Below are 21,421 nucleotides of genomic sequence, written 5' to 3' on the forward strand. Positions count from 1 at the left end.
AAGCAAGTAAACTAAATTAAGGAAATAAAAAAACCTTAAAATGTGGTGTAAGAAAGATAAACTTTACTTTTCTCTTAAAAAAATGGCCGTTGGAATTTGTGGTTCAAGGATAAAACCCTAAATTTAAAGACCTATGTTTGGTATTGAAATAAGTAACGTCAAACCAAGAGAGAGGGAGGAAAAAAAGCAGACTAACTTGCTTGCATTGACATTAATCTTCAAGTAGGATGTCTGTGGGATCTGTACTCAAATTGTGATTTTGAACTTTCCTGTCACAGCTAATGCAGGGGTAGAGTGATCACAATTAAAAATACAAATTTTAGAAGTCAGCAGCATCACAGTAATCTGAAGTTTTACACTTTATGCCCACGTTTCAGACAGGAGAGATCTACAGCAGTTGCTAACTTTATCGTGGCTTCTAACACAAATACAATGAACACAGATGAAGCTGTACATGAATTTGTCACTGCTTTTCTCAGTTCAGCTATAGTCCTTTCTATACCAATTGACGGTTACGATGAAAAATATCACAGTTTTCATACAAGTAGACGTGTTCTACCAAGCTGTCAAACTCCTGTATTGTCTAAGTATGCATTTCCATATGATTATTAACATGTACTGCGTGATCCATAAATTTTTGCTTAGACATTTAAGTTTACAAATTTCTGAACCTGTATCACATGAAATAAATTATTCAAGATGAAGGTTTTTGGAAGTGAATGTTGGAATATCTCGCACACTTGTTGTCACAGTCAAGATATTCTCGTGCTGTGTCAATTCATCCATGTTGCAAAATGAATTATGGATAAATTTACATTTCACAGAGATTCCTCATGCATATCTAAGCATAGGTCAAGCAAATATTGTGACACTGTAGGACACTTGAGCACATTTCCAGAGGGTCCATCTATGCATAATTTGCATAACTCACAGCAAAAACTAATGCAAATTAATGATTTATTATTAATGTAATATTTCTTTGGAAAACTTACACTTTTTTACAGCGAAGTCAAAATTTGAGGGGAGTTTGGCAGGGCTCAGGAAGAGTCAGCAGAGAGAATAAGGTGAGCTTAGGCAGCAACAGAAGGCAGCATTGTTGTTTAACAGGCAGGGCAAGAAAATCTGATCCAGCAGCAAAACTGCCTGCTTGGAGCCAGCAGCAGAGTCATGTAGTCTTCTGGTAGTTGGCAGCAGTGAAAGGACAGCTGAACCACCAGTTCGCTTCTTAAAGAGCAGAAAGAGGAAAATAATCAGCTCAAAACCTCAAGACCTTATTGACCTAAAGCGAGCAGTTCTATAAGGTAGTTTGGTAAGATTATGCAATAACTTAACTAAAGGAGAAGGACAACGTGACATAAGCGCCCTGAAGAAGATACCACTAAACCACAGGGGAACAGATACTACTGCTTGTCTCTCCGGTTGTGAGTTGTGCAATCTGCATTTCTTAAAACTGGGCACGGACTGAGTAGTGTCCCGGTCTGGGGTAAAGCAGGGGTAACTTTCTGTTGGGTCAGAAAGGCTGGTGCTCACACTTGCTGCCGTGGCAACCAGGGTCAGCTGACTTGGTTGTTTACCCCATGGAGGGGTTGCACCTGTGGGGAGGCGTGGACAGGTCAGGTGACCCAAACTGACCAATCAGGTATTCCATCCCATCTGCCCCACTCTCATTATAAAAGCTGAGGGATCAAAGGGTCAGCCTCTTTCTCCAATGACTGATGTCCAAGGAGGACCCTGTCTGTCTACCTTTGATCCCGATCTGTGGGTTCCTGAATCAAGACCTGGAATCCAGTTCCCATCCATCAGTGAGTCCAGTCTGGGACTTCCCCAGTGCCTGCTGGGGACATCTTCCTGGGAACCTGGTAGGGTTTTGTATGTATATATTGTATCTATTTCATTATTTCTATTTTATTATTAATATTTCATTAAAGTAGTTTAGTTCTTTCTAAACTCATAAATCTCTTCATCTCTCTCCTTCCTCTCCTTGGAGTGGGAGGTAGGGGAGAGCATCTGTCATCTTGCCGTTGGCCAACCTGGCCCAAACTGTGACAACTAGATAGTCACGTTAATTATGTATCTGACTTGCCTCCTGATGATCTGGTTCAGTTATTAAACATAACAGTATATGTTCCTTCTGTCAAACACTACTACAGCTCCATTAACCTTTTTAGCAACGTTCAACAAATCTTTCCTGAATTCCAGATGAAATCCTATGAAATGTTCCTGTTCCTTTGCCATCTTTGCTACTGTTTCTTTGGGGTCTCTGTGGAACAATTACGTTGGGGGGGGAGCTGTCTCTGCAAATTCTACCTGTCTATCTGCCTGTTGCTAAGAACTGGTGGTCATCTACCTTTTGTTTTCCTCAAAACCTCAGCTTTGGGATTCTGTACCTCACAGAAATGAGGAATAACCTTTCTGATAGTTGTAGTCTTTTAAAGTTCGTGAAATACCTTTGTAGAAATGAACTGTAGCTCCACTTTATAACGGATTTCATACTTTTGAGTCCCTGTTATACCATGCATTTTTTGTGTCTTTATCAGTTCTTCTTGCCGCACATTACAATTTGTTCTACTGTCTGCTGCAGTTCTGCTAAATTGAGGATCTGCTTTCCCCTGCTAAACACAATTTCAATGGTGATGTACTGTGGTGTAAAGGTGATGGCCTTAGGTTTAGAGAGCTAAACCCTTCCAACCTCTGTAACCTTTTGAATTATCTTTTAACAACCTTAATTTCTTTGTTCATCAAACTGTTCAGTCACAGATACGTGTTATGTTAAATGCTGAAATACAGACTCTGGTGAAAAAGAAGTTTAAACAGTTTACAGGAGACCCTGGTTTTTTTGTTCATTAAACTCTGAACAGTGATGAGACAAAAACTTCTGGAGTTTCATGTCCTGTAAGTACAGATTTAATCTACACTTATGACATATTACATTATGCGCCTTAGTGATATTGCAGATGTGCACTAAGATTTTCATGCTTGGTCCTCCAAGATTCCGCTCTCAAAGAAATGTGAATAATAATATAACATCAAACTGTTTTAGCCAGTGTCTGTAAATATAGACCAAACTTCTTACTGTGTATCACAGCTTCAGGATCTCTCTTTGACTTTTGAATTTAACCTGCTGGTAAATGCTTAGAATGTTTATGGGCTTAGCAATTACAACAAAGGTAACCAGCTTTGATTTTCAGTTCAAGACTGTGTTATTCTTCAGGAATTTTACCCCCAAAAGCATTTTTGATGGGATTTTAGTGGTCTTGTTTTCTCGCTCAAAACGCCACAGCTATGTTTCCCATCCAATATTCACTTCGGTATTAATATCCAATCTATAGTTCAGAAGTGTTCCCTCAGTGTGTAAGGCAAGATGTCAGCCCTCATGAAGATTTAGGCTCTCTCTAGAAGTTCTTTTCAGATTTTTTGCACACATTTTTTCTAAATATGGAGCACTGATATTCTTGTTAAATTGCAAAATATTGTAAAACTTTTAAGTTTATGCTGTCTAAATACAGATGCTGGATGTTTGGGTCTGTGCATGTTTCTACAGCTAATGCAGTTTCTGTCTATCACAGCTTCTTGCTATTCTGTGATGTTTCTCACTTTATTTTGTCTTTCCATTTTCCAATTTCCCCTTGTGATAATCTGTTTATCCAGTGTAACTGCATCTCAGTTTTATTCTAGCATCTTTTTGACGTGTCCTTACTCTTTTTCTGATTTAGGTTTCTATCTTGTAGCTGTCATTCCAGTAGCTTTATATCTTTGATTCCAATCACTATTTGATCTTTCCTAATGGAATCAGTCAGTATGCCATAATTACACGGCTGACTTGTTAAGTGACTGTCAGTCAAACATTCCTCAAATTTAGAGAAATGAAAGAAATTCTGTTCTTTGAGAGGTGCATATGATAACAATGATGTCCTTCAAAACTTTCACTTTTCTTAGGAGTACGGTATTTTTCCTACACACTCTCAGAGTCAGTTCTTCCATTCTCTTTTAGTATCATACTAACAAGAAAATGGAGAATTTCAGCTATTGCTATATTAAAGAAATAGTTACCTTTTGTGACTGTTTGTGTCCAGCTGGTCATTCATAGATTCAAAAGCCTGCTTAAATTTTCTCCATGACCCTGCAGCATTGCCAGAGAACTTTAATTACTTCTCGCTCTCAATAGTATTCTTCTGTCTGCCTCCGTTTCTTTGAAAACTTAGTTTTTCAAGGGCTCACTTGGTATAATGCAACAACTGGAGAATGTCTGGTTCTAGAGTAACAGTATGAGGTTAGAAGCCCTGCTTCTGTATGATGTAAATTTCTTTGCTTATATGAAAAATGACCAACACATAAAACCTTTTTAAAAAACTACTTGGGAGAGTAATAAAACTGACTTCTTGCCAATGAAAGTATTAGGTGTTGAACTGTCTCTCTAACGAAACTTCCCTTGAGATGGGATTTATTTTTGAAATTTCTTTTGCTAGTCCACCTTGCCCCTTTGTCTCTTGTTCTCTATGCTCCACAACTGTAGTCTTCCTGTGAAGCTGGTGTATGTCTATATATACCAAAATGACAGCGTTGCTCAGTGCACGGTCTGATGGTGATGTTCAGCTAAACCCAAAACTATGGTCAGAGACCACCTTGAAACCAGAGCCACGATTGCCTGCAAGATCATATGCTTCAAGGTCACACTGGGGTAAGCAGCTCAGGTTGCAGGGGAAAGTGTTCATACAGGGAGGTAGCATGGCTGTCATTTGAGATGGTGGGATTTACTATGACACCTCTGTCCCCATATATTTTAGTGTGGATTTTTAGTGAACTCCATATAGCCAAAGTGAAGTTTTTGAGAAAAACATATAAAAGAATCCAGGGATAATTGTGGAATTACTTTTATATAACAGTGAGTGATTCAGTTCAGTTTGCTATTTTGGTCCTGCTATGAGGAATTGGATCAGATTGCAATACGGGTGCCCACAGGACATGCTGACTAGGGTCTCTTTGCTGACCTGAGGTGAAAAGGATCATCATCACATCATAAAGTTTGAGAGCTGCTAACAAAGTATCAAAAAGGTCAGTAGTTTGCCTGTCAGTGTCTTCTTTCACCTTTCCCCTGAATCCCTCAGCGATCCTTGGGTCTAGTCCTTCATCTGCCAGGCCGGGAATTTCAAAGTCTTTGCTGCAGTACTGAATTTAGGAGAGCATGGAGAGACAAAAGGCTGCTTTTGTTTTCTGAGGTAATGAATCTCAGTAAGAAGCTACACCCCAATGATACCTATAGACAACAACCAAAATCGTGATGAATATATTCTGAAACAAGCCTGGAAGCTGTAAGATGATCTAGAGGAGATAAAAAAAATACAGTATGCAGATGTATGCAGTGTTGAAAAGGATGGAGTGAGCTGGCCACAGCAAGCCTGTAATGTCATGTTTTACTGAAAATACTGCTCAGTCATGTTCGAGAGGGAATACGTTTAAGGGAGAAGACATCATCTGCAGTGCTGGTAATGTTAAGCAGGATTTTGTTACCTCCTTCTTGTTGTCTGCAGTCTTGTTGGCTTATGTGTCCTCAGCATCCCGCAGCGGACAAGCAGCAGTCTGGTACAGGGGCTTTCTGGGAGGTTCCATGAAAGCAAAGCCTATTGTGATGCCTACGGCACCTGCTGCCCATAGGTGCTATGGTGAGGAGCCTGAACAGGCTGTATTGGGCTTGTCCTTTTCCTATAACTTTCTGTAGGCACTGCTGGGCAGCATATAGGGCTTGATGAACCTTTTGGTATGGCACAGTGCAGTTCTTATTTTGTTTTGTATAAGTGCCAAGGAGAAGAGAAGATGTTGGTATCAAGCTGTCCCCTTCTTAAAGTTTAAAGTTACTTTCATATTAGTTTCCTGCCTTTGTAAGGAATGAACTCAGTGCATAACTCGTGAATGACATCTTTAGTATACTGTGCGATGTGGGTGTGCCTTCCCTCTGATGCACCAAATTGCACAGCTTTGTCATTGCTACTGCCTGGTCATGTCATAATTCAAAGATCTGATCTTAATGATCATCTAACCCCAGGCTTAAGTGATTTAAGAAGAAAGAGGGGTTGGAACTAACGATCTTCAAGGTCCTTTCTAACTCTAGCCTTTCTGTGATTCTATGAATGACATTGACTCGCCCACATTGGATATGGGCACTAAGAAAAATCCTTAGGCACCTAGTCCTGTTGTGGACCTATTACTGTGTCACATACCATGATTGTGTGATGTGTCTCCTCATCTCAGCTACTTATTATGTTGCTAGATGCTGATGGAGAAGGCAGGTCAGACAGGTCTGTATTTCTGTGTCTGTGAGATCGTATTTGGCTTAAAGCAATACAGTATTTGGATAACTATGAAGTTCTGAAACTATCAAGCAAAAATTAGGCAGAAACAGGGAAGGTATGCAGGGAATATCTGGGAAAGTAATAAAATGGTTCTTAGTTACTTTTGCAACTTATGTTCTTGAGAAGCTATGATATGAAAACACAATAAAGAAACTAAGTGTAGGAAATTTAGTGAAGAACAGAGTTTATCTTAAAACACCACCAGTGAAATACTCCATCATCCATCTGCCGATTCCCTCGTTTATTCATCTGGTGATTACTGTAGCACTTCCTCTGACACAAAGCGTGGGTCACAGGCTGGGCTTCCTGCTGAGGAAGTCGCATTAAAATGGCAGCCCACACTGAGAGACATCAGAACGATTCACAGCTGGGCAACTGCTGAAACAGTGCTAGGTATAACACAGCATTTCTAAAAAGCTTCATCACGATTCATTTGTGGTTTCAGCCTTTATAACGACAACATTCATCCTGGAGTATTCAAAAGATTTCTCTTCAGTTATTTAGTTAGGCATCCAAACACGTCTAACCATGCATTGTTCTTTGTGAAAACACTTGACTGGAGAGCTCTGGGTGTTAAAGAATGATCTTAGACATACCGGTAATATGGCCTTCCTCTCCATAGGTAGATCTATTGCATTCTTATCTAGATGCAAATCACCCTTGTCTGTATTTTCAAAGCAATCCAATTTTGCAACTAACTTGTTTACGAAAAGCTGTATTAAGCCTCTTTTTCCTCCTGTCTCTATTTAGGAAAGAGAATATAGTTTTATGAATGACCCCCAAACTGAGATTAGCTGTCGCATGGGAGGATCATGGCATCCATCTATTAGGATATAACAGATGAAACCCTCACAAATAAACAGCCTTGGGAGAGTTTGTCTCACCTGCCTTCATTCTGGATGCCACCCTTTTGCTCATGGTCTTCACCTGAAACCTTAACTATGTTGGCAGTGGGTTTCTGCCTCGCATCTCTCCTTTGCAGTTCCAGGAATGCCAAGTAGGTGCTCTTTGGTACATCTTTTGAATGGAGGAAGTGATATTGATCATGGATGTATAGTCTTATCTGATGACAAGTCTAGTAACATAGCCAAGTTTTCTCATATTTACTGCAAGCTTGGAGTAAATGCCTGTGTGTATTTAGTGGATTAAAAGACGCTTGGTAACCTGTTCAGTCACAGGAATGTGATTATGCGCTTGATGTATGCCTCAGCTCAGCCAAGAATATAATGCACCATGGTATGTACATCAGCAAAATCTGAGAGGCCTAACTGTGCCTTGCAGCAAACATGTAGGCAGGATGCTCAGGTTCTTAAGCAGCAATTCTTCTGTGAATCATCCTATGCGAGGAAAGTTCTTTGTATCTACATAAAATCAAACTTAAGTTTCTAAGGATTATACTTTGCCTGTCTACTACTGATACCCAAAAGCAGATGAGCATTTGCTTCAGTAGGATCATTCTAAGTCCTGATACAGTAAATGGTAGATGGAAAGTAAATAAGATATCTAAGCTCAGGACTGTAGACTTTTGATTGCAGATGTGCTATAAAAGAAGTGGCAGCTTGTAGGCTGAGTATTTGTTACTGGGTATAGAGCACTGACTGCATTATATGACTGACTGCAAAGCTGGTAATGTAGTTTTGCAGAAGCTGACTAGTTAAATCATCTGCTAGGATATACAACTAAGGCACTTGTGCATCCCATCCGGTATTCAGGGCTTGAAAGAGGGGGAAACATATCGATTGCAATGAACGCGATATGAAATGCAACCATTGGTGCCTCTAGGAAATCCTAGGTGAGGCATTTACTGGCACTAGTAAAGGCTGGAATCAAGCTTAGGAAGGTGAAGGATAGATGTCAAGGTTATAATATAGGATACATTATGAATTACTAATTGGAAATTGACTCTGCTATGCACATTCAACTGCTTACTTTCCCCCAGTGGAAAAAATAAAATTAAAAAAATGAGAACATTTGAGAGAGCAAGACCTGTAATGAAGAAGCATTAAGTTTCTGACAGTTCTAACAGACCAAGGTCTGTTTCTATGTGGCTTAACAGGAGTACCAAAATCTTTAAAGGAAAGTGTCAGCTGGGCTGTTTGTTCAGAAAGACACAATGACATGTTGTCGTCTTAGTGAAAGCAGTGTAAAGACTATTTGCTTTCAGAAATATGCTGCTTATCTTGTTAGCATGTAAAGAAACACATTTCATCTCAGCGAAAGCATTTATTAAACTATTAGTACATAGAAGTAAAGAAATAACAAGACCTATGAAATAGAGCTTTATAAAGAAAGGATTTAAAATAGTGTCAAGATGATATAATGTAAAGGAAAAAAAAAAAGCAAAGGTATGGTAAGTTGTGGGAAAGTCTGTGTTTTCAAGTCTGAAAGTATATTTGCATGTGTATGAACACCTCTGGAAATTCAGAAGACGTTTTCTTCTACTTGTGAGTGATAAGGCAAAAATTTCTGTTTCCTTCTATGTGCTAATCTGGTATTGTTATGTACAAAACAGATAAATGTGATAGGATAGGGTAGAGCTCGTGGTTTCATCTAAGTTAAACTGAGAAATATGCAGGTGGCCTAACTTTAATACAAATTTAGTTGCAACGTTAGACCAAGAAAGCTATTCAGGCCACCTACTTTCCTTTATCACTTACCTGGGAAACACCTAATACTTAGGACTGTTTCTATTTTAGATTGCATATTTCTCTATGCGACTGTGAATAAGTATCTCTGCATAGTTTAGAGTTTGACTGGCTGTACGCTCAGATGACAGCTAAACTCCATTACAGTTCAGACATGTGGCTCCTGAACTGTTAGTCTTCAGAGAGATTTGACCCTCAGGGACCGTCAGAGCAGGCATTTCACCAAGAAAACATAGTCAAGATGTGGGAATCGGAATTTAGTTCAGAATGTGCACAAAGCCAGCATTCAAATTGTTACCTTTTTTTGAAACAACTTAAAAGTTAGATCACATCCCTGGAAAGTGAAATTTTAGGTCTCCTCTGCTCAGGTATGCTGCTTCTGCTCCTGAGAATGCTGTAAGCACTAAGCTGATATGAGATGATTTAATTTCACTGTTGAGCTTGCAGCACTAGGCAACAAAAACTAGATTCGTAGTAAGGCACAAGATAGAGAAGGGAAAGAGTCTGGGGAAGAAAAGATATCCCCTGGGAAGTAAAGTTTTCTGTTTCCTATTTTATGTTAACACATTCTGATGATTTATTTGGTTTGCTAGTGAGCAGGAAAAGTATTGTGTGTGAGGGAGCGAGGCAGGGAAGGACATTTAGCTAAAATACCCAGGATTGTCAGGGAATTTCAAAGTCTATTCTAATAAATTTTCTAATAAATTTTTCCCATACTGATCTTTAGTAAGATTCCCCCCCCCCCCCCCCCCCCCGCCATTGAGATTAAGCCACTTTTATATAGCTGTATACACTGCAGGATGCGAGGAGATGGGCTGCGTTGGTTGCCCCAGTGGGAGCCTGAGGGTTCTCAAAGAAGCTACATCTAAGAGACAACAGCCTTTCTGTCTGCCTGGTTGCAGGGCTGCGTAGGACGGTGTGCCGGCTGCATCGCTGTGCAAGACCCTCCCCGCTGCCCCCAGAAGCGTAGTGCAGAAGACCTGTGACCTCTCCTGTGCAGCCAGTGCTTCCCTCCATCCCCCAACGTGCAGCACACACTGTTGTCTCAGAGGTGATACAAATTTGTCCGATGAATATTCATTTAGCATGAAATGTTCAAAGGTTTAACAAGAAATTGTAATGCAATTCAATTAATTAAATACACAGTAATCTGAATCTCATTTTAAAGTGCTAATCTCATCTAATTTGCTATTTTGGAAGGATGAGAGCCACACTATCAATATCAAAACTACTGAACTGTTAACACAGCACTTAACACTAGCTGTGCCTTAAATGATCATCTGCAGTATATGCCAGGGCAACCAGATTAACTCTCATTTTAAAAGGTCAAATAATTCTAATGGATTTAAAGTAGCGAAAGACAGTTATAATTCTAAATGTATGCTTAAATATATCAGTATCAACACCAAGCATTCACATTTAAACCCTGATCTTATGAACACTTGCCCTTAATTATGGTCTTTGTATTTAAATGCATTTAAAAATGTGCGTTAAGTTTTGTGTTTTTTCTGTTAGGGAAGGCAATTTGGGCCATATTTGTGACTTTATTAGTCTACCAGAGCGTGACAGTAGCTGCCAACAAACGTATCTTTATTACATGTGCAATTTGAAACTTTTAAAAAGCTAATAAATACGATGGCTACCCCTCATCGTGGTAAAATGGTAGAAGTAATGAAGATGGACAGTAACAGAAGAAGTGCCTGCTGAGATTACAGGTCTGTATTCTGAATTTCTACTCAAAGTGACTAATTTGTGTTTTTTGATCCCTTAATAATAAGAATCTGGCTTGATGGAGTAATTATTAGCTGGGAACTTAAGTCAAGGGAGAAGTCAGATACCTCCAAAGAGTAACTCATTAGGCTTAAAAGGAGACCTCATCTCTCCAGTTATGGCATATGGTGTTTGAGTGGCCTGTGTTTCTTGGTTAAGCTCCCACGCATGCTTTGAAGGAAGCAGGGGAGCCACAGCATTTGGGAGCAGCACAGACATCCTGCACCTGTTTGAAGAACTGCCAGACCCCTTTGTCCTTACAGATTTCAACTCAACACAGAGTTTCAATGCATCCCTACCCATCCCCTGGTTGCACAGGAGATTAAACATGACCTACATGTCATCCAGAATGTTTTGATCGTGTGCTGTGACACGGAGGTAAGTAGGCAACCTCATGATCCAGTACAGAGGCAATGAGTATACTCAGGTGACTGACAGGTCTGATAGCATTGTGCAGTAAGTGGTCTAAATTATTGCGTTGAACTTGAGGACAAAGACCTATAAGCCAAGTGCAAAACTTTTCCTTTTATGCTGAGGAGTTTCTTGGACTTGATTCTGAATGTAAATACTGGGATATCTGTTGGTGGATTTGAGAGGAAAAGAAAACTTTCCCGCCAAGGAGAATACCATCAAGAAAAACAAAGAAGCAGGACTGAAGTCCTGGGGAGCCTTATAAAAGCTCTTGGCTTTGGAAGTTATTTTTTAAAACTGGGAACAATAAAATCAGTGTTTGCACATAATGCTCATAAACAACTTGTAATAAATGAAGTGTGACCAAAGTCACATATTACATGGGAAAGGTGAGGGAAAACATACCAAAGATCACTGGCTTTGTCAGATGGAGTTGTGACTGGAACATTTGTACATACTGAGATTTTTTTTCTTCGACGTAGGACCAAGGCCAGGAGCAAAGGATCTCTCAAGCAGGACAAATAAATGATTACATAATCCAAAAGTAAGTCTTGAGTTGTGGCTACGTGAAAAGGGATTTCCAGTAGGTGTCCTCTTTACTTTAGGCCCACCAGCCTTTACATCGTCATCTTTTGTTATCTTCAGACTGCTCCTCTCCCTCTCACACATAGGTTGCTGTTACGTTGATATGTTGATATAATGGCTTATGTAGCATCCATCATAACAAGAAGGTCTTGTCCAAATCTCTTTAAAGTTTGTTATCTGCATCAGACATGACCTTTATACACTACTATGATTAGCTTCTATGCATCGCTAGCAATTTGGTTTGGCAAAAATGCATGGATTTTCTTTGTACAACTCAAAATTAAAAAAGATAAAACTGTCATAACATCCCTGTCCAGAAAATTCTCCTAAGCAAAATTATTTTCATGGTTTCTTGTAATATCAAGAAGATATGAAATATGTCAGCATCAGAACAGACTAGATTTATCAGCTGGAAAAGTTATCTCAGTTCTACTCTATTTCAGCAACCTGCAAGAAAGCAAGAACAGGAATGTCCACGGCTTGTGCTTAGATGATGGATTGCAAAGATTATTTCATGTTGCCAGTTATTTTCCATTAACGGATTGGTATCTGATTTGTGTGATTAATTAACAAGTGTAAATTGTTTCCCATTTTTCAGGTCTGAAATGCAAGGAGAAAGGTTGCAAGGGACAAAAGTAATGATGGGTTGGACCTAAAGCTAAGCTAGGTGTCTAATAGTTAGGTGGCACTACATGGTAGGAAAATGTCTCTGTCACGGTGGCAGGGATCCCTCCACAGCAGTGCTGATTTGATACCTTTGACAGCATGATAGATAGCTTTATAGTATGGTACCTCGCCAGGAGATGACGGGTGCTTCTTTCAGCCGTTTGTGCCCTGTTTCATGCCAGACGTTGGCTGGATTGGTTCATTAGCTAGGCAGCCCTCCTGGTGTATTTCACTGTGTTACAGATACAGCCAGTCTCTTATGAGATGCAACAGATAGGAGGAAATAGCTCCTCTGCTGATTTGTTTCAGATTTGTACACTGGTGTAGCAGCAGGCAGAAGCTCGAACTATAAAGCTGGGAAAAGATCCATAACTGGCAGTTAGCAGCAATTGTGGTAGCTATAACACATTCATATCACACTGGTTTCGAAAGGAAGTTATTTGGCACTTGAGTGCATTTCAGGATGGAGCAAATTATTTCTCTGTCCTTGTCCCTTTTCAGTACTGTAACAGTATTTGGAGGATGTGAACAAACTGCACCAGTGGGAGAACATTTCCCCTGGGATCTGTCCCCCAGCTCCCTCCGTAGGTCTCAAGCTAGTGGAAAATGCCCAAAAAAGTCCAAAACAAACAAACAAAAAACCAAAAACAACAACAAAAAAACCCCTCAAACCTGTGGGCACAGTTTTTAGGGATTCTGGGTTGCTGTGGATTCTTGCACGAGAAGTTGGAAGTCAGAGATACTTTTTTTTTTTTTTCCTTTGGCCCTGAGCTTCATGTTCTGTGTTATGCCTAGTTTAGAGGACCCTTAAGATGTATTTTAGCACTTTGTGTGTGTTATTGAGCAACATCATGTAAAACTTACCAGATAAGCTATAAGAGTGCTCATAGGAACCAGGCTTTTGGATAGGAACTTGGTAATGAACTTGGTACAAATAACAGAACTTCTTAAGTTGATAAGCTCTTCTAAGTATTTGCAGCTAGTGAAAGCCTCATGTTACCAGTGCATTGAGTAAGCACGTTACTGAGTCCTGTTGCCTTTTAATTTAATTTTCTATCAACGGCATCTAATGTTCTGCATAAATCATAAATATCTAATGAAAGTTAAAATCTTCAGTGTATGTGATTAGTCATTTACATGTAATATATTAATGTTTAGCACGCAGGAACCTTCTTTGACTAACTTTGAAAACACATTTGGTTTACTGCAATTTTACAAAGGAACAAATTCTGTTAAATACTTCCACTAATGGCACAGACAATGCCATTGTATTGACCATGATTACTTGTGAAGATAAAACTAAATTACAATATTTACTTTATATATTTAGAGAAATCTTATTATGTTTGCATAATTTATAACCCTAAAATTACAAATAAATAGTATTTGTATCTGAATTATTGAATTATTAAATCCATATTTGATTCTCTGAAGAATTGCTCTATTTAATCCCTCTAGTCACTTTCCTTCTACTGTTTGAACTTGATTTTTTTTTTTCCCCCCATTTACCAGTTTTTCTTCATAGATTATCAGAAAAGAAGCTTTTAAACATAGATAGGTATTTAATATTTGTTGAAAAGCAGCAGGGAAAAGTTTCAATGATTATTTGGAGGCATTTTTAATACTTTGATTTGATCTTGTTTTGTTGTTTTCCATAATTATTCATCCTCTTCCTAAAGGAAAAAAAATAGTTGTACTTCTATCTTGTTCTGCCCCTCTTAGGAGGCTGGTCTCTAAAAATATTTTTTTCAGCAATAAATGTTTCTTACTGTAATGTATCAATTGAATATAAAGATTTGCTGCTCAGTAAGATGTTTCAAGCCAAATCTACTTGGACCACAAGGAGGTCCAAGGATTACAGTTACAGAATCTTTGCTGATGCAGTGTCACTGTCTTACATATGCAAGTTTAATCCTCAATTTAGAACTGGTAAAGGCACAGAACAATAATAATTTATTTTCTAATGATATAATTACACAGCTTAATATGAAAACAAAAGAAATAAAATGCAGGCCTTCTTTACAAATATGAAATTAATTTCAAGAGCTTTTCCTTGTTGACGAGATATAAAGTATTAAAACTAATAGTGTGAGTGCATAAAGTCCCTCATAGAAACTCAATTCCAAAAAACCAACCTAAATTATATTGTAAAGAAAACTTCAACACAGAGCAGAAAGGTATTTTTGACTCATCTGTGATGTGACGTGATATGATATGAGCCAGCCGAGAATCCTTCTGTTGCTAATTTTCTCTTGTCTTGTATCACTACAGTCTCTCAGATCTGCACATCTTATTTTCTTGTTGAAAATAATTTAAAAGTCACTTTTAGGGCAAGTATCACTTCCTTTTTTTTGGTTCATAATGGAAAGGCTTCCCATTAAATTCTTCAGATGATAATTTTGGGGAATCAGCACTCCAAGAAATATTTAGCAAGTTAAATCTACAGTAACTGAGAAATGATTGATTCAAGGTACATTTAACTTTGGCAGCTTGTTAACCAAAATGGTGCTTTATACTCTCTCAGGCTGAAACGGAAATGCTTTCACTATGGCAAGAAAGCAAACTTGTGACTTAGCCATTGAGGAAAGAATACACTTTAACTAGTAAGTCCTACATCAAGAATAGATATGGAACAATTTATTATTATAAAAGAGATCAGCCCTGGAGTTTAAGAATAAATCTGAAGAAGTGTTATAGATCTGACACAAAAATGAAGGAATGAAATATGGTACCTGCAAATATGCTGCTCCTGTAAGGACATGGGGGGAAAAAAACCCAATGAAAAAGTGTCAATCTATTTAAAAATTGTTTTGCTTGCATTTGAGAAGGTTTTGCGCTTGCCTTGATAAAATACTCTACTGTACAGTATAAATTTTTGGCTAATGCTTCATTGGAAGAATGCTTTACCCCTTGACATCTTAAAACTGGGCTTGGGTTGGGGTAAGTCTGCAGCTGATATCTTACTGCATGCTGGAGTGTCCTCCTGATTATGTTTCATCATTGAAAGACTTTTCTGTGTCTCCTGCATCACCAGCTCACTGCTAGTTCGGAGGCCTCGGTTCTTTGGTTTATACACTCATTAAAATCTGGTCTTGCTGTTACCAATTTCTCTTAAAATCACATTCCCTTCAATCCAGATTAAGGTAAAATTTTGATAGAAGTATTTGCGGAGAATATCCAAAATAGACAAACGGTTCAGAATATTTATAAAAGACACAGAGATATGAAAAAAAGTTCTAATTACTTAAAATAAGAGCAAATTAGAAGATTTATCTCCCTCTTTTTTTCCTTTTCTTTCTCCCTCCTTCAGATGACTTTTCTTTTCTTCTTCTAACAAAACATTTATCAGGGTTTCTTCTTTGAGTGTATATTATATTTCAGGTTGCATCTATTAGAAAGCATTAACCTTTCTAGCCTTCACCACAGAACACTCCCAGAGGATAACTCCTTCTGGTGCCTCTGTTGCCTTTGTAGACCACTGCTCTTTTGAAATTTTCCACAGACTTCAGACAGATTAAGTCTTTCATCCGGGTGACAGTCTTACTGTTCTTCCTCAAAATAAGCTGCATTTCTCTATTTAGAACAGCGGCTTGGTGGAGGTGCCTGGAGACTAACATCTAAAATTGTTTTAGATGCTTTTTGGGTGCCTGACCCAGCCTCTAGCGGGTGGCCCAGAAGGGCATAGGTTTCCTTTAGCTCCGGAGTGATGGCAAGCCCCGTGTGGCTGTCTTAGATACCTCAGGGCACCGGATTCAGCTCAAATTAAGACATCTAACTTTTTTGAGTTTTAGTTTTATTTTGACTGAAACCAGATATGACTGTAAATGTGCACTTCAAGCAGCAGCAGGTTTTGAGTGACTGATCCTCGAGTTATTTGTCCAAAGCATATTATAAGAAAGCTGCATATAAATGCAACATAACTGAATAAAGTCAAAGGGTTTAGATAAACAGACTTTCATACTTCAGAAACGAGGATCTCTGCTAAACAGAAATCATGGCAGTAGCATCTGGTTAAAATATGGGGGGAAAAAAAAAAGTCTGCAAAGATTTGTTTGAATTTAAAAAAAAAAAATAGCTATGTAGCTTCTTACACATGTCCATCGATGTACTGTCAGAGGCTTTTAATTAACTTGTAGCAGCATACTCAATTTCCTTTTGTATTTATTCTCTGTGAACATCTGAATAACTGAGTTTTATGGAAAAAGAGTTTCAAAGACATGTTAGAAATATTAATGGTAACTGAATATTTAATGTCCCTTTTTATAATTTTTTTTCTGTAAATGGCTGCCTGGTCTCCTAAAATACAGAACATCATCTGTCTTTGCTGACTAGCTATTGCTGCAGTGTATGTTTCTCTCATGTTTGGAAATATTATTCCAACTGTTCTGTCTATTTCCTACCACAAAATCCCCCTACAACTTGTCTACTAATCTGAGAGCAGAAAATTCAAGAAAACTTGATTTACATGCAGGTATTTCGTGGACAAAAGCAGAAGGTAGCTTAATCAGAAATTCCACTAAGGAAACACATTTTTAGCATGGTGTCACGGGCTGAAAGTGAGTTGCAAAGCCATCAGTTTTTCTTCAAAGTCCGCATTCATCCAGACAGTATGTGTGTTAGAGAAGTAGCCTGCTTCTCTCTATGGCTTTCCCACTGCAGGAAAGTTGATACTACAAAAGAAACACATAGCTTGTATGTTTTGCAGGTCTCATGAGATGTCCTAACTAGCTTTAAACAGCTAGCTGAGATAATAATAACAGATTAATCACGGAATTAATGTCACCAAATTTTAGATAAATACTGTCGATCTTCTGAAATAATCAGCATAAGCTATTTTTACAGTCAATAAAGAGAGCTAGGCATTTGCAGTGTGTAATTTATCTGACATTTTGGAATTCCTCATTAGGGTGAATTGTACTCTAGTGAGCCTCCACTAGTTACGAAGGGAAACCAGATGACTAGCAAGACATAGGCATCTATATTGTACAAGTCAATATTTGATCACATGGTTAAGTATTTACCCTGGGTCACCCACAAGTTTTGAATACTATATTTTAAATTTTAGGTTGATTCATCTATATTTCTATTAGTTATCTCACCTGACTCTTTGAAGGCCAGCTCTGATTGGGCTATGTGCCTGTAAAGCAATAACCAATAAGCAGAGTATGCATAACTGCTCTTCCTTTCCCATCTCCCTCACATCCCTAAATCAGAACCAGTCAAAATAAAACCACATGCATCATTTTAATGCTTCAAGCAATGTTTCATCATGTCACAAAACCACATTCGGAATATTTGTACTTCTTATCCTATGGTGTCTTTTCAGATGTCGAATCCTCTTCTTTTTTGTTTCCTCTGTTGAATTGTAATTGCGTATGTCCGACTTGTCTTTCATGAAATTATAGGTGGCTATATTGTAAGGCAAGATTGCAGAAAAAAAGATGTAAAATAGGAATTGGGGAAAAAAAAAAGGTTATTACTTTCTATCTGATTTAACCTAGAAAATTTATCATCAGCGCAAATACTTAAAACAAAAGTGTGTAAAGGCAAAAGGGCCATATTTCTGCCTGATGCAGATCAAGGTATATACATCAAAGTCAGTGAAGGTACATCAGTCTGATCTAGCTAGAGGTATGGGCACTGTGTGGGAGTATTCAGAATCTTTTTGTGAAGAGTTGCAGTATGGGACTAGGAAATCAAAGTAAGATTTCTTAAAGTTAGGTTTTATAAAGCTTGAGTTTCCTTCGATTTCTCTTGCAGCCACATAAACTCCCTAGGTAAAGGCTAAGCATATGAAAGATTTTTCTTAAGCTTATTGTCTCAGATTTTCATTTGATCTTAAAGAAAGCCTTAGGTAAAAGTGTGCTATGTTATGGTTAGAAAAGTCAAGATTGAGAACGTGGTGTTCATCTTACTCTGGTTTTGCTCTGATGTAGCTCTGTAGATTGCTGTTTTGTTCTGATTGTCATATTGACTTCTGATCAGCCAGCTGTTGCCTAAGGTTTTTCTTTGACAGGCAGGGACAGCAGGGACTGAAAATGTTTTTTCACATAAGAGAGAGTTAAAATGGAAAAATCTCAGAGTCAGGGGAAAGAAAAGTGCTTTAGTTTATTTCCCTTTGACACTGTATTCCAGTAGACAGACAGATGGACTGAGAGATTTCTGGCAGTGATAATACTGTTCTCCAATGCTTAGGCTCCTTTGGGAGCTTATCCCTCTACTTTTTAGACAGTGTTTCCTGATGTTTCCTTTATGATTCCACAATCTTCCTGACGCCCAGTATTTCTTTTCAGGTCTTCAGGGACTAGGAGGAAAATAAGTGAGCATGCTTTGCAGTAGATTTTTATATATTTGAAAATTATGATAGGTGGGATTTCTTGGGTTTATTTGTTGGTTTTTTTTTTCTCCCCAGATTTAATAAAACCTTTTTTCGGCGTTTTCTAATAGTTTATATTTTGGTACTATGTAGTAGTTTATATTTTGTCAGGAGGATGGGGCCAGGCTCTTTTCAGTTGTGCGCAGTGACAGGACAAGAGGTAACGAGCACAAACTTGAACATGAGGAACTTCTTTACCCTGAGGGTGGCAGAGCACTGGTACAGGCTGCCCAGAGAGGTGGTGGAGTCTCCATCTCTGGAGACATTCAAGACCTGCCTGGACGCGTTCCTGGGCAACCTGCTCTAGGTGACCCTGCTCTGGCAGGGGGGGTGGACGAGATGATCTCCAGAGGTCCCTTCCAACCCTACCATTCTGTGATTACTAATTGTTCTTTTTTCTCTCATCTTGTCATGGCCTACCTAAGCCAAGTTTTTTCCTCAATTAGAGTGCCCAGCACCTGATGGTATGTTTGTGTCTAAGTCAGACTGGTATTGAATGGAGAGCAAGATTACCTAGCTGACATTTTGTTCTTATGTCGTAGTATAATTATACCAATTTGGGCAACGGTCAGACACTCTTGATATAATATCCTATTGATTTTGGTATTCTTGAAGGACCCTCGCTGCTGGTGCACAAATGATGATGGAACCTAATAGTTTTAGAGGCTTGTTGGAATTTGGAGTGCATATTTGTGGCAGGCTAACTATTATAACTGCACATATATTTTTTTCCTTTATGTAAGGATAGATCGTGAAGGGATTTAAAATGAGGTAGGTCATATGGCTTTCTTTGATGGGATGAAAACGAGGAAGAAATGCTTCCCCATCCGCACCACGGCAACTCTCCTTCACCTTTCTTAAGGCAAAGTGACATGTTGAAATGGGAAAAGAAACAACTCCACTGCCGATTGCTGAACTAGGCACGTGGGTGAGAATGCGTAAAAGAAGGTTGCTCCACTGTACTTTGCCTGTGCTGATTCATGTACTATCCTTGTCCCTCTTCCGTGCTGAAGAAGGAAAATACAACTAGATTGCCTCAGAAGCATCGGGGAATTTACTTCACAAACTAAAGAACAGATTTACATGGCATTTTGTAGATTTCAGTCTCAAATTGGAAAAAAACATTCCACACAAGATACTAGGAATAGTATGAATTTTAACTTTGGAAAACAAATAAAAAAGCAGAACAGCAACCTAAAAAAATCCTAAGGGATATAAGATATTCAGCTCCCATAAAAATTCAAGATTCCTTTGGAAGAAGTTCTAGCTGTCTAAAGAAAGTTTGTTCCTGGACTATAGCTCGGCAAGTATAATTCAGCTGGCTCTTTATAGAGAGGCAAGGCCTCAGTTCCAATGAGATTAAATCCTGGTGTTGTGATTGTACTTGCATCTGTGCATCCAAATGTGAAGAGTTTTCTTTAACAAGAACAAATAATGTGGTTTATGCTGTTCGGGCTAGTGCTGACCTGATTAAAAATAAGTGGTTGTACCTGTGCTGCTGAAGCAGGTAACACTTCCCTTCTATTTATTCATAGTTTAACTGTTGGGGGTAAAATTTGTGATTTCAGAAAATGACTGTTGTGAGAATTTGATATGGAATATTAAAAATTAATTTAAGGGAAAGTATTAAATAAAACCAACAAGAAATGTTGTTCCACTCCCATATTCAACAGTCCCTAATGTGTCAAAGTATTCCGTGTTTCTCTGTATAAACATATCTACCAACCCCAAAAGGAGTGGAGAGACAGCTGTGACAGGATCACTACTCCCTTGCACAAAAGGTGAAGGGATAAGCAGAGAGCAGGAGGATCTTTTACACTGTACCTCCCCTCAAGTGCACTGGTTGTCATTTTTTATGTCCAGGATTTCCATGTGCATACACATGGTGTGATACAGGTACTGCGAACCTAATGTGTCTAAATTGTTCTTGCACACGGAACACATCTGGATAGCACGTGCACTATAATTCAAAAGGATCTTGACGGCATCAAATTATTTTACTGTAGGTGTGACATCCAATCTAACATCACTTCTTATCCATTATCTCCGGGAACCAAATCAAACGGCAAGATGACCATGGACTCCAGAAAATGCAGGAAGCTTTCAAATTCTGTTCAGAAAAACATTTCTGCATGACAGGAAGAAAACACAATGAAAGGCCATGTAATAGCCTTACTTATCAGCAAAACATAAAAAATAGAACATAATGTATTATTGCCACAAAGCGTAGTATTCTGTTTTTTCCTGGAAACTCTTGTCAGACATCTTGCCGGGGTGTTCTTAAAAGTTCATTTTCTTGAATACTTACATACCGATCTTTTTCACACAACTTTGTCGTGGTAAAGAAATCCAGTCACATAGATTTTGTCATGAGTGAGGAGATAAAGTCAATAATGACCTTTGAGAAAGTATAAATGAACAGGTAATATTCTTACCTATATTGTAGCACATGTTATACAATGTATGTAACACACTATTTGGTTGTAATATTCATTATCCATTTGTCTTACCTGTGTATTTCACAGCAGCTTGTAAACCTCTGAATTTTTAAAAGCTTGCCTTGCACAAAGAAATGCCTTTAAAAGTTATGGTCTCACATTAGTCAGAAAATAGGGGCAAAG

General features: G+C 38.5%; 1 long non-coding RNA gene across 6 annotated transcripts in view; it reads left to right on the forward strand.

Annotated features, from left to right (window-relative positions):
• Window positions 1–1,718: 1,718 nt before the first annotated feature.
• LOC134516393 (uncharacterized) overlaps window positions 1,719–21,421 on the forward strand; it is a 53,240-nt gene continuing 33,537 nt past the window's right edge. For 5 of the 6 annotated variants that reach the window (XR_010071310.1, XR_010071311.1, XR_010071313.1 and 2 more), the window contains exon 1: window positions 1,719–1,859. This is a non-coding gene — a long non-coding RNA (uncharacterized LOC134516393). Of the gene's footprint in view, window positions 1,860–11,025; window positions 11,141–11,655; window positions 11,718–21,421 lie in introns of all 6 variants that reach the window. The other variant, XR_010071315.1, reaches the window with a different exon arrangement.

This window comes from Chroicocephalus ridibundus, chromosome 5 (genome assembly GCF_963924245.1).
Source record: "Chroicocephalus ridibundus chromosome 5, bChrRid1.1, whole genome shotgun sequence".
Taxonomy (NCBI): Eukaryota; Metazoa; Chordata; class Aves; order Charadriiformes; family Laridae; genus Chroicocephalus; species Chroicocephalus ridibundus.